At 42.5% G+C, this 14,161-nt stretch overlaps 1 protein-coding gene across 1 annotated transcript in view; it reads right to left on the minus strand.

Moving 5' to 3' along the window:
• Window positions 1-14,161, minus strand: part of LOC109905263 (alpha-1,3-mannosyl-glycoprotein 4-beta-N-acetylglucosaminyltransferase B) — a 222,983-nt gene that overhangs the window by 67,062 nt on the left and 141,760 nt on the right. The window lies entirely within an intron of this gene.

A 14,161-nucleotide genomic window follows, 5' to 3' on the forward strand; every position in this document is an offset into this window, starting at 1 on the left:
TGGAAACAATGGGCTTCTGGTCTAAGCGGAACAGTGCCCCTGGTCCTCTATCTTCCTGTGTAAGAGGAGAGCGAGGAGAAGCTGGAGGTGGATTAGTGGCTCCTGGTTCAGATGAGGAGCAGAACATGCGGTTGCCTTTGTCACTGGATAACAATGAGATGTTGAAAACAGAGAGGAGGAAAAACAACTCTTTGCCAAGTTACTGTTTTACAAACATACTCATGCTCGATTCGATTAGCTATGCCTATGGGAACCAAATATAAGAATATCTTGCACACACACACACTTTTAGGACAAGACACAGAGTAGCTTGTATAAACACACTGTGACGAAAATAGGCATCGATAACATGAAAAGGGAAAAATAACAAAACACTGATTAGAGCAGCCATACAGCAACTACTACACTAGGAGAAGAATGACCCTCAACGCAACTACTTCCCATAGTTTCATCCAATAAAAGACGGCCCTCCGGCAGCACCATTCCTATGATCTGTTTTCCCGTTCAAAATCTTACTTTACAATAACAACACGTGCAACAGATTGAGACATACGCAATCCTTTGCTAGATGGAAATAGTAGCCTAAATCATGTATATTGTGGCTATATAAAGATAAAGCAATTGTTTGAGGCAAACAAAGAGCAAATCGTATCCGTGTCCGTGTAGCCTAGGCCTACATCAAAGCTGGTACACAGCGTACACACTGAAATGTGTACCTATAACAGAAAACAACACAATCATGCTTGATTAGAGATTATTTATGAAAAATTGAGATATGCAACAGTTATTTCCTGAAGAAAGCCGTGTAAACATTTAAATCCAAATATTTACTCTCTTTCTAATTGCTTGATAAGCTTTATGAATCTCAGCTGTGCCGGGAGATAGGCTTGGTGACGAACCACATCACATGCACAATAAAGATTGTGAGGTTCTCTCCCCTAAAGCCTTTATTCCCATCTGGTAAATATATGATACATTCACCATGAGGAGGCACATGATAGGACACAAGGAAGCCCATTTATACCCCACCACCCCTAAGCTATCGGTACCACTGTGTTTCAACAAATCGTCAGTGTTGTCCCCTAACGTGCCATTAGGATGTGAAAGGTCAAATGAGTGAATTGAGTTAATGAGTTAATGATAGTGATACAAAAGCACTTTAATTCCATCTCAAATTGAATGAGATTATCTGGGGGAGTTACTATCTCGTTCCATGTTTTATTAAAGGGACATTACACTCATAAACGAAAATGTGGAAGATGTTTTTTCAGACATCAAAAGTAGACTAATGCCAAGATGAAACCTTGTCACATTAAATTGGTTGTATAAATCCATTTATATGCCTCCAACCCAAAATTACTTTCTGGTTTTCCTGCTTTGATTTTGTGTTAATCTTTACATACATTTGCGGTGGAGGCATATATATGGATTTACACAAATGTCTTGATATTAAGCTACTTTAGAGGTTGAAAACTCCTAACAAACTTTTATTGAATGTGTAATGTCCCTGCACCATCGAGAGCATCCTGACCGGTTGCATCACAGCCTGGTATGGCAACTGCTCGGCATCTGAGCAGAAGGCACTACAGAGGGGAGTGCCAACAGCCCAGTACATCACTGGGCCAAGATTCCTGCCATCCAGGACCTATATAATAGGCAGTGTTAGAGGAAAGCCCATGAAATCCAGTCACCCAAGTCTTAGACCGTTTTCTCTGCTACCGCACGGCAAGCAGTACCGGAGTGCCAAGTTTAGGACCAAAAGGCTCCTCAAAAGCTTCTACCCCCAAGCAATAAGACTGCTGAACAATTAATTAAATCGCCACTGGACAATTTACATTGACCCTCCCCCCTCTCTTTTGTACACTGCTGCTACTCACTGTTTATTATCTAGGCATAGTCACTTCACCCCTACCTGCATGTACAAATGACCTAACCTGTACCCCTGCACACTGACTCGGTACCGGTGCCCCCTGCACATAGCCTCGTTATTCTTATTGTGTTACTTTTTTATGATACATTTTTACATTAGTCTACTTGGTAAATCATTTCTTAACTCTTCTTGAACTGCACTGTTGGTTAAGGGCTTGTAAGTAAGCATTTCAGGGTAAGATCTACACTTGTTCTATTCGGCGCATGTGACAAAGTGTGATTTGATTTGTTTGATTTAAGTCAATGTGGATAAGGCACACAAGTACACTATACGATCAAAAGTATGTTAATACCTGCTCGTCTTATATCTCATTCCAAAATCATGCGCATTAATATGGAGTTGGTCCACCCTTTGCTGCTGTAACAGCCTCCACTCTTCTGGGAAGGCATTCCACTAGATGTTGGAACATTGCACTGTTGTTGGGCGATTAGGCCTGGCTCGCAGTCGGCCTTCCAATTCATCCCAAAGGTGTTCAATGGGGTTGAGGTCAGGGCTCTGTGCAGGCCAGCCTAGTTCTTCCACACTGATCTCAGCAAACCATTTCTGTATGGACCTCGTTTTGTGCATGGGGGTATTGTCATGCTTAAATAGGAAAGGGCCTTCCCCAAACTGTTGCCGCAAAGTTGGAAGCACAGAAGCATCTAGAAGGTCATTGTATGCTGTAGCGTTATGATTTCACTTCACTGGAATAAGGGACCTAGCCTGAACCATGAAAAACAGCCCCAGACCATTATTCCTCCTCCACCAAACTTTACAGTTGGCACTACGCATTGGGGCTGGTAGCTTTCTCCTGGCATCCACCAAACCCTGATTCGTCCATCGGACTGCCAGATGGTGAAGCGTGATTCATCACTCCAGAGAATGTGTTTGACTGCTCCAGAGCTTTACACCACTCCAGCCAACGCTTGGCATTGCGTATGGTGATCGTAAGCCTGTGTTCAGCTGCTCGGTTATTGAGACCCATTTCATGAAGCTCCCGAAGAACAGTTCTTGTGCTGACGTTGCTTCCAGAGGCAGTTTGGATCGCCGAGTGTTGCAACCGAAGACAGACAATTTTTACAAGTTACGCGCTTCAGCACTCGGCGGTCACATTCTGTGAGCTTGTGTGGCCTGCCAATTTGTGGCTGAGCTGTTATTGCTGCTAGAGATTTCCACTTCACAATAAAGAACGTACAGCTGACCGGGGCAGCTCGAGCAGGGCAGAAATTTTACCAACTGACTTGTTGGAAAGGTGACATCCTATGACGGTGCCACGTTGAAAGTCACATAGCTCTTCAGTAAGGCCATTCTACTGCCAATGTTTGTCTACAGCGATTGCATGGCAGTGTACTCGATTTTATACACCTGCAGCAATGGGTATGGCTGAAATAGCCAAATCCACCAATTGCATGGCAGTGTACTCGATTTTATACACCTGCAGCAATGGGTATGGCTGAAATAGCCAAATCCACCAATTTGCTTTTGTGTGTGTATATATATATATATATATATATATATATATATATATATATATATATATATATATATTAATATGGGTAATTTTCAGCCCTTTCCTGGGATAGCATGGCTGTGTGCTCTATTTTATACACTTGTCAGCAAATAGCCAAATCCACTAATTTGAAGGGGTGTCAACACACACTATATATACTTTCAGACCCCTTGACTTTTTCACATTTTGTTACATTACAGCCTTATTCTAACATTCATTCAAATGTTTTTTTCCCCTCATCAATTAACACTTTTTTAAAGAAATTATTGCAAATGCATGAAAAAATAACATGGAAATATCACATTTACACAAGTATTCAGACCCTTTACTCAGTACTTTTTTGAAGCACCTTTGACAGCAGTCTTCTTAGGAAGGATGCTACAAGCTTGGCACACCTGTATTTGGGGAGTTTCTCCAATTCTTCTCTGCAGGCCACCTCGCTGACCAAGGCCTTTCTCCCCCGATTGCTCAGTTTGGACAGGCGGCCAGCTCTAGGAAGAGTCTTGGTGGTTCCAAACTTCTTATATTTAAGAATGATGGAGGCCACTGTGTTCTTGGGGACTTTCAATGCTGCAGAAGTATTTTGGTACCCTTCCTCAGATCTGTGCCTAAACACAATCCTGTCTCGGCGCTCTACGGACAACTCCTTCAACCCCATGGCTTGGTTTTTGCTCTGACATGCACTGTCAACTGTGGGACCTTTTATAGATAGGTGTGTGCCTTTCCAAATCATGTCCAATCAATTGAATTTACCACAGGTGGACTCCAATCAAGTTCGAGAAACATCTCAAGGATGATCAATGAAAACAGGATGCACCTGATCTCAATTTCAAGTCTCATAGCAAAAGGTCAGATTTTTTTACATTTAAAATAAATATATTTTAAACACCGTTATGTGTGTACACACACACACACACATATGGAAACATTTCTAAAAACATGGTTTTTGCATGGTCAATATGAGGTTGTGTGTAGATTGATGAGAAGGAATCAATTTTCGAATAAGACTGTAATGTAACAAAATGTGGAAGAAGGGGTCTGAATACTTTCCGAATGCTCTGTGTGTTCTGTTCTGTGCCTCTGTAGCCCCGACTAGGGTAACTCAGCACTTTGCGATGGCCGACTACCATGTACATACTACATCAAACCAGACAGGCAGCAGCCACAATATTCTTTACAGCATATTGACAAACTGTCAAAGATGTAACAAGACTCAAATTTTACCAAAGATATGCAAAACTTTGTCAGATCTCAGCTGTGTGTTCCAAGCTGTGTGGTTTAACAGGGAAGCATGCACACATACAAAATGCAGGCACGTTGTCACGACTTCTACCGAAGGTAACTCCTCTCCCTGTTACTAGCTGCTACCGATCCCTTTTTCCTTTTCTGGTTGTTTTGTCTGTGTTCCTTTTCACACCTGGTTTCAATTGCTTTTAATTCTGTGTGTACGGCACCTGTTACCTGCCTTAATTCGTGCAGGATTAAGCTTGTGCGTATTTGCGTTCAGTATTCTATGCTGTTTATTGTTTTCGCATTTACGTACGTGTATGTAGTGTCGGAACTGTGGTTGTTCCTCCGTGTATTGACACGAGTTTCCGTTCCTTCGAGAGCGTAGTTTGGATATTAATCTGGGCCAATTTTGCATTGGTGGACTATGTATACATATATCTATATTAAACACGCTTCTCAGAAATCCCTGCTCTCCTGCGCCTGACTCCTACACCTCTCACCGAGACGCACCTTATCACAGACGTAACATGACCATATACTGATAAACATACACATATGCAGCTGTATGTGTTAAATGGGGGAGCATATAAACACAAAACGTATAGCACATACATAAACACACAGACAGCGCACACACACGCACCAGGGTTGATAGAATGTTAAGAGTGTCCAAAGCTGTCAAGGCAAAGGGTGGCTACTTTGAAGAGTCTAAAATCTAAAGTATATATCTGTTACTTTGGGCTGCAAAAAAAATGGTTTGTTTAACACTAACACTTTTTGGGTTACAACATGATTCCACATGTGTTATTTCATAGTTTCCACGTATTCACTATTATTCTACAATGTAGAAAATAGTAAAAAAAAGAATGTAAAACACTTGAATGAGTAGGTGTGGAAACTTTTGACAGGTACTGTACATATATTTGACTGTGTTTCAGTATTACATCTAATTCTATACACTGAATACTTATCTACTTTATGCCTCTCTTATATTCAGATGTTTGCCTGTTTTTCCTATACCTTTACTGTAAGCATTCATTTGTAGAATATGTATAGACCACAAGCATTCATTCTAAGCCACACAAATATTATTATCCAAGTGCTTCCTAAATACAATCCATTTTCAACCTAGCCCCGGGCATTCTAGGTATAAGGTAAGGAAAGAGTCGGCATCCTGTCTCCTCCTCTCTCCATCTTTCCTCACTCTTTCTTCTTTTACCCCCTCTCACCTTTTCTCACTCCATTTGATGTGAGGGATGTTTACCTGCTCAGCCCGGTCCTCTCCTCATGCATTATGAAACAAGTATCACCACAGAGACCTAGTTTCCCCTGCCTCTCTCAAAATACAGGCCAAGGAGCAAGATTTTAAATGCAGTCTGTTTTGTACTGAATTTTGAGCTGACACACAGACAATTACACACATTTGCACTTAGTGATGAAATAATACAGTACACAATGTCCACCACATGCACGCATGTAAGCACAAACTTGTGCGTGCACACACACACAAACACACCACCCTATAGGCAGCCTATCCATCCTGCAGTCCCCCCAGGGTACAGGGCCGCTTGGTTAATCGATAGGGAACATTGTCTCATTCTCCTTGGCCAAGCCTGGGACTCTTAGACGATAGATGATAGAGGGAGGAGAGGGAAGAGAGAAAGACAGAGTAGAAAGCTATAGGGAGGAGAGCGAGAAAGAGATAGTGAGAGAGGAGAAAGAGGGGGGGGGAGAGGATGAGAGGTGAGTAAGTCATGGCTCCTGGCGCGAATCGATCGAGGGGGCTTTGATTAAGCGGGCCGGGCAGACTGCCTTTAATCTCAATAGACTGGTGGTGTCATCAAATCACTTCTTCTATTGTGCGGCTCCCACGCAAACCGTCCCGGATAAGCTACCAGCCCAGTTATAGACTGCTTCCCGGATGGCAGCCTATTCCCTATTTGGTGCACTACTTTGAAGCAGGGCTCTGGTCAAAAGTAGTGCACCAAGAAGGGAATAGAGTGCCACTTGAAACACAGAGGTGCAGTGATAAATCCGGCTACTGTCACGATCGTCGTAAGAAGCGGACCAAAGCGCAGCGTCGTGTGAATGCATCTTTTAATAGATGACGAAAGACACGAAGTAAACTGTACAAAAACAATAAACAAATAACGACCGTGACGCTATCATAAGAACTGTGCTGACATAAGCAACTACAGTGCCTTGCGAAAGTATTCAGCCCCCTTGAACTTTGCGACCTTTTGCCACATTTCAGGCTTCAAACATAAAGATATAAAACTGTATTTTTTTGTGAAGAATCAACAACAAGTGGGACACAATCATGAAGTGGAACGACATTTATTGGATATTTCAAACTTTTTTAACAAATCAAAAACTGAAAAATTGGGCGTGCAATATTATTCAGCCCCTTTACTTTCAGTGCAGCAAACTCTCTCCAGAAGTTCAGTGAGGATCTCTGAATGATCCAATGATGATGAATACAATCCACCTGTGTGTAATCAAGTCTCCGTATAAATGCACTTGCACTGTGATAGTCTCAGAGGTCCGTTAAAAGCGCAGAGAGCATCATGAAGAACAAGGAACACACCAGGCAGGTCCGAGATACTGTTGTGAAGAAGTTTAAAGCCGGATTTGTATACAAAAAGATTTCCCAAGCTTTAAACATCCCAAGGAGCACTGTGCAAGCGATAATATTGAAATGGAAGGAGTATCAGACCACTGCAAATCTACCAAGACCTGGCCGTCCCTCTGAACTTTCAGCTCATACAAGGAGAAGACTGATCAGAGATACAGCCAAGAGGCCCATGATCACTCTGGATGAACTGCAGAGATCTACAGCTGAGGTGGGAGACTCTGTCCATAGGACAACAATCAGTCGTATATTGCACAAATCTGGCCTTTATGGAAGAGTGGCAAGAAGAAAGCCATTTCTTAAAGATATCCATAAAAAGTGTAGTTTAAAGTTTGCCACAAGCCACCTGGGAGACACACCAAACATGTGGAAGAAGGTGCTCTGGTCAGATGAAACCAAAATTGAACTTTTTGGCAACAATGCAAAACGTTATGTTTGGCATAAAAGCAACACAGCTCATCACCCTGAACACCTCATCCCCACTGTCAAACATGGTGGTGGCAGCATCATGGTTTGGGCCTGCTTTTCTTCAGCAGGGACAGGGAAGATGGTTAAAATTGATCGGAAGATGGATGGAGCCAAATACAGGACCATTCTGATTGAGTCTGCAAAAGACCTGAGACTGGGACGGAGATTTGTCTTCCAACAAGACAATGATCCAAAACATAAAGCAAAATCTACAATGGAATGGTTCAAAAATAAACAAATCCAGGTGTTAGAATGGCCAAGTCAAAGTCCAGACCTGAATCCAATCGAGAATCTGTGGAAAGAACTGAAAACTGCTGTTCACAAATGCTCTCCATCCAACCTCACTGAGCTCGAGCTGTTTTGCAAGGAGGAATGGGAAAAAATTTCAGTCTCTCGATGTGCAAAACTGATAGAGACATACCCCAAGCGACTTACAGCTGTAATCGCAGCAAAAGGTGGCGCACAAAGTATTAACTTAAGGGGGCTGAATAATTTTGCACGCCCAATTTTTCCGTTTTTGATTTGTTAAAAAAGTTTGAAATATCCAATAAATGTCGTTCCACTTCATGATTGTGTCCCACTTGTTGTTGATTCTTCACAAAAAATACAGTTTTATATCTTTATGTTTGAAGCCTGAAATGTGGCAAAAGGTCGCAAAGTTCAAGGGGGCCAAATACTTTCGCAATGCACTGTAACATAGACAATCACCCACAACGACAAATCATGCTACCTAAATATGGTTCCCAATCAGAGACAACGCCTAACACCTGCCTCTGATTGAGAACCATATCAGGCCAAACACAGAAACAGACAAACTAGACATCCAACATAGAATGCCCACCCAGCTCACGTCCTGACCAACACTAAAACAAGGAAAACACAAAAGAACTATGGTCAGAACGTGACAGCTACTCTATGAGATTCCTCTATGAGGTAAGTGCAGCCCAACACTAACAATGTCTTCCGTCTGCGGAGTCAGCTACAGAGTGATACTGCAAAAGACTACGGAAGACTATGGAGCGCTAACATTATGAATGCTACTTGCAGTGCACAGCTAAGGCATGACGTTGATTAGAACTTAATCAGTCCACCTGAAAATGAATTGCGTCGCATCAATGTCTCCCTCAGAACTTTAACAACCAATCAAAGCACGGACCTTTACATAAGACACGTTATCCTATCCAAATCACCAACCAAACTATCAAATTAAACGTCTACCCTAACAGAAACAAATAACTGTACGACTATATGAAATAAATAGGCCTACAGTCTCGTCTTACAGACAGATTGTGTATGTGACAATAATAGATTAGACTGTCTGGGCTGATTTGATATCGATTCGTCTGTCGCTCTGTCCGTCTGTCTGGTAGATGTGGGATTGATTCGTCCGCCTGGTTGATCTGACATTGATTTACTCAGTCTAGATTACCTGGGAACGATTTAGTCCATCAGCCTGCTCACCCATGAGTTTATTTAGGGGGAAATCTGCACTCTCTGCGATAAAATACTAAACTTCAGGATTTATAATATTGAGTTAAGATGTAAAGAGAATAAATACATGATGTGTCAAGTTGCATTCTAACGACCTGGAGAGCTGGTGAGAGTGTGTTACAGTGTGTGTGTGTGTGTTTGTGTGTGTGTGTGTGGGGGGGGGGGGGGCTCTGCATCCATCTACCCACCCACCCACCCAATAAAGAGATGCTCTGCTTTTTTGAGACCACACTGCAGACTCCAGTTTTGTCTTACTGTATCTTGATTATCATCCAGTCATGTGGTCAAGTGCGGCAAAGAAAGACCAAGTTAAGCTCCAACTGGCCCAGGACAGAGTGGTACGTCTTGCTCTTCATTGTAATCAGCTGGCTAATATTAATACTATGCTTGCCAGTCTCTCTTGGCTTCGAATTGAGGAGAGACTGGCTGCATTCCTCGTCTTTATAAGAAACATTGTGTTGAAAATTCAAAACGGTTGCATAGTCAACTTACACACAGCTCTGACACACACACTTACCCCACCAGACATGCCACCAGGGGTCTTTTGACAGTCCCCAAATCCAGAACAAACTCAAAAAAACATACACTATTACATGGAAATTCCATCTCATATTGCTCAAATGAACAGCAAACCTGGTTTCCAAAAACAGATAAAGCAACACCTCGTGGCACAACTCTTCTCCCTTATTTGACCTAGATGTTTTGTGTATATATTAATATGTAGGCTGTGTGTGTTGTTTTATATGTATGTAGTTCTGTCCTTGAGCTGTTCTTGTTTAATAATGTTCTGTATTATGTCATGTTTCATGTTTTTAGTGGACGAGTAGCTGCTGCTTTCGCAACAGCTAATGGGGATCCTAATAAATATTTTTTAAAACCCACCTACTTACCCACCCATCTCACCCTCCTCCACTCCCTGCAGAGCACCACAGGCTGACTGTTTGCAAGGGGGGCCTCTAGGGCCCTGTCAGCTTTGACAGAAACTGAGCTTGGTCCTGTCCTCATGGACCCAAGAGAAGAAGGAGAGGAAGATGGATATATGGAGAAGGAGAGAAGTAGACTGGCCTATCTGGCCAATGAATGAATTAACACAACAATTATCTCTCGCTGCCTCTCCCTATGCTACTTTCTCCCTCCGTCTCTAACTCCCTCACGGTCCCACACACACAGAGAGCAGAACACATGCCAACGCACACACACACACACTCCATTCCTCCTTAAACGTCTTTAACTCTGCATTCCTTCTTCCCTTCCTCCTCCATCCCTCCTTTCTCTCTCAAGATGAAGTTAATTTACTTTGAATTCAATATATCCTGGCAGCAGCCTTAAAACATCCACTGCATTTACATTTTACTCTTGGGATTTAGCTTACCACTGCATTTTTACATTACAAGCTAAAATATAATCAATAATATAAACTGTATATTACAGTATATCACTGGTGAAAATAATGAAATTTACACTAAACACTGCAATAGGCTATAGAGGACAGCGAGTCGAATACACTTCTTCATTCTAAATGGTATGCTAGCGTGACAGAGTAATTCCACCCCAACCTGGTTGCAAACTCTAAGAATCTCTGCATCGTAACACAGCATACTCAAGACGCAACAGGACAATAGTATCTAGGTCTTAGGAGAACAAATGCAATGCACTTAGGCTTAGCCATCAACAACACTAGTGTGGATATTGGACCAGAGCCAGATTGCATGACTAAAGAGAACTACCACTAAGACAACAACACTAGAGGCAGACGGACCGGGGCAGTTGATGAACCGTGTGTGTGACATTGCCCTAGTCGCCGTGGTGACCTGAGAGTGACACCCTGTCCTGTCTGTCTCATTGGCCGTGATCCACTTCTAGTCCTGTTCACAGCTCAGTCATCTGGAAGTGTCTCTCTCTGACACACACACACACACACACACACACACACACACACACACACACACACACACACACACACACACACACATTCTATCTCCCTCATTTTATCATCAATCTTAGCCACTCTTTTTCTCTGACATCTTCACTTTCCTTTATCCATTTAATATCTTATTGTGATTCGATCACACATCTGTCTCTCTCGCTCTAGCTCTGGCTACCTCCCATTGTCTTTGGTTCAGTCTCTCGCTTCTTCTCACTTTACGTCTCCCTCCCTCTCTCTGTTCTGCTCTTTCCCTCTCTCTCTCTCTCCCTCCCTCTCTGTCCTGCTCGTTCCCTCTCTGTCCTGCTATTTCTCCCTTCCCTCCCCCTCTCCCTTATTCTCTCTTGCTCTTTCCATGTCTATATGTTTACATTACATTGTTTACAAAGCAAGTGAAATAGATCAAGTTAAATTAACAATAAAACAATTAAATAACAGTAAACATTACACTAACAAAAGCTCCAAAAGAATAAAGACATTTCAAATGTCATATTTTCTTCTGGCAACAGATTACAGAAATCTTGCTGCTGTGATGGCATGTTGTCTCTTAAGAGCCAGGTCTGCCTACGGAGGCCTTTCTCAATAGCAAGGCTATGCTCACCGAGTCTGTACATAGTCAAAGGTTTCCTTAAGTTTGGGTCAGTCACAGTGGGCAGGTATTCTGCCACTGTGTACTCTCTGTTTAGGGCCATGCATTATTTTGTGTTTTATGTTGTACACTGAGGATATTTTTTTTTTTAATTCTGCATGCAGTCTCAATTTAGTGTTGGTCCCATTTTGTGAATTATTGGTTGGTGAGCGGACCCCAGACCTCACAACCATAAAGGGCAATGGGTTCTATAACTGATTCAAGTATTTTTATGTTGATTTGGTAGGTCGAATTTTATGTTCCTTTTGATGGCATAGAAGGCCCTTCATGCCTCTCAGATCGTTCCTAGCTTTGTTGAAGTTACCTGTGGCGCTGATATTTAGGCTCAGGTATGTATCATTTTTTGTGTGCTCTAGGGCAGCGTTTCTTAAAGTATGGGTCGTAAATGGATTACTTCATGAATTACTGGAATTGATTTGGCCAAGTGCAACTGCGCTCTCGGTTCAGTGCGCTCTCTGCTTATCAGCGGTCTCTGCTCAGTTTGGCAGCTGCGCGAGTGGGAGAGGTGGAGGGAGATGCCCGTGTGCTTCGCTGTTTACCAGATTTTTTTGTTGTTGAAGTTTTCTTGAAGATCACTCCGCAACCCACACGCTGCAGCGCTGTCGTTCAAGCCACTGACTTGTTATTCCCACTCACCGCTGTCATGAAATGGACTCATGCTAGCCACGTGTTCTGACTGAGCTCAATCGTCATGAAACGCAAATACAGTGATGGCATTTTGTCTCTTCCATACAAACTTTGAGAAATAACGAGGAGCGCCCACAATGTGTTTTGTGTGGGGAAGTGCTTAGCAATGAGTCTCAAAACAAACAAATGAATAAAACGACACGTCCTGACCAAACATCCAGGCAGAACAGAGACGGTAAACCCAGGGAGTTCTTTAAGAACAGGGCAGAATGCTTCAGGAAACAGTGCTTCGAAAGTGGAAAAGTAAGTGAACTTGCATGGCATTGTTGTCATTTTATAACAGGTGGTGATAAGCAGAAATAAGGGAGTATTATCTCTCATCGTAGTAGATGTGAGTTTCTCTTTCAAACAATCCCCTGGCCTTGTAATGTTACACAGCTAATAGCTAACGTTTAGCCAAAGCAAGCTAACTAGCTACTGATAGTGCAACCCCAAGAAACAGTACAGATGAAGATAAAAACATTATCAGGCCTATTGTACATTTTACTGTAGAAATTATTGTTGAAAACAAGTCGAGGTTGGTACTGTTGCAAGTAGTAATTTTTAGTCTGAACTGGAATAAACTGATTGAAGCAAGATGCTTTTTGAGACAAACACACACACAGTTCTGGGTTGCTCATCTGCAACAGGTAGCGGTCTCCTGCCTGACTTAGAAAGCAGTAGATGTTCTGATCCAGTTTTGCACCACATACCGATGATGCAAGTCAGGGTTCTCAAGTACAGAAACAGTCGCAATGCTGAGCATGACCTCAGTGTTGTACTGTCAAAAACTGAGCCCAGAATAGACATGCTTGTAGAAAACTTCGGATCATTTATCTGAACTGTTACTTAGGGTTGCACGATCAAAAAGACTGTGTGTGTGTGTTCTGTTTTACATCTGTGGGATGTGATCAATCCGTTCATTCCAGTTCAATTATTTATTGTATTTTAACAGCAACAGTTCCAACCTAGACAGGTATATAAGCGCATTTTTAATGGTGAAAAATAAACATGAAAATATATCTTTGGGTATTTCATTGTTATTTGTTTTTGTATATATATATAGCTTTTTTTTTTTAGGCATAAGGGCAATGAAATGTACCGATATTTGCAAATAGTTGCATATTTTCCTAAGCTTGGGTCCCAGGAAAACACAGCATTTCTCATTTGGGTCCCAGGCTGAATAAGTTTAAGAACCCCTGTGTAACAGTATAGCTTCCGTCCCTCTCCTCTCCCCTACCCGGGCTCGAACCAGGGACCCCCTGCACACAGACAACTGACACCCACGAAGCATCGTTACCCATCGCTCCACAAAAGCCACGCCCCTTGCGGAGCAAGGGGAACCACTACTGCAAGGTCTCAGAGCGAGTGAAGTCACTGATCGAAACGCTATTAGCGCGCACCACCGCTAACTAGCTAGCCATTTCACATCGGTTACACCTGGTCTAGGGCAACGGAGTCTAGATGGAATTTGCATTTGTGGTCCTGGCAACTGGACCTTTTTTGGAACACCATTATTTTTGTCTTACTGAGATTTACTGTCAGGGCCCAGGTCCGACAGAATCTGTGCAGAAGATCTAAGTGCTGCTGTTGGCCCCCCTTGGTCAGACGAACAAGATCATCAGCAAAGAGTAGAAATTCGACTTCAGATTCTAGTAGGGTGAGGCCGGATGCTGCAGACT

The sequence above is a fragment of the Oncorhynchus kisutch genome, linkage group LG15 (genome assembly GCF_002021735.2).
Source record: "Oncorhynchus kisutch isolate 150728-3 linkage group LG15, Okis_V2, whole genome shotgun sequence".
NCBI classification, from domain to species: Eukaryota; Metazoa; Chordata; class Actinopteri; order Salmoniformes; family Salmonidae; genus Oncorhynchus; species Oncorhynchus kisutch.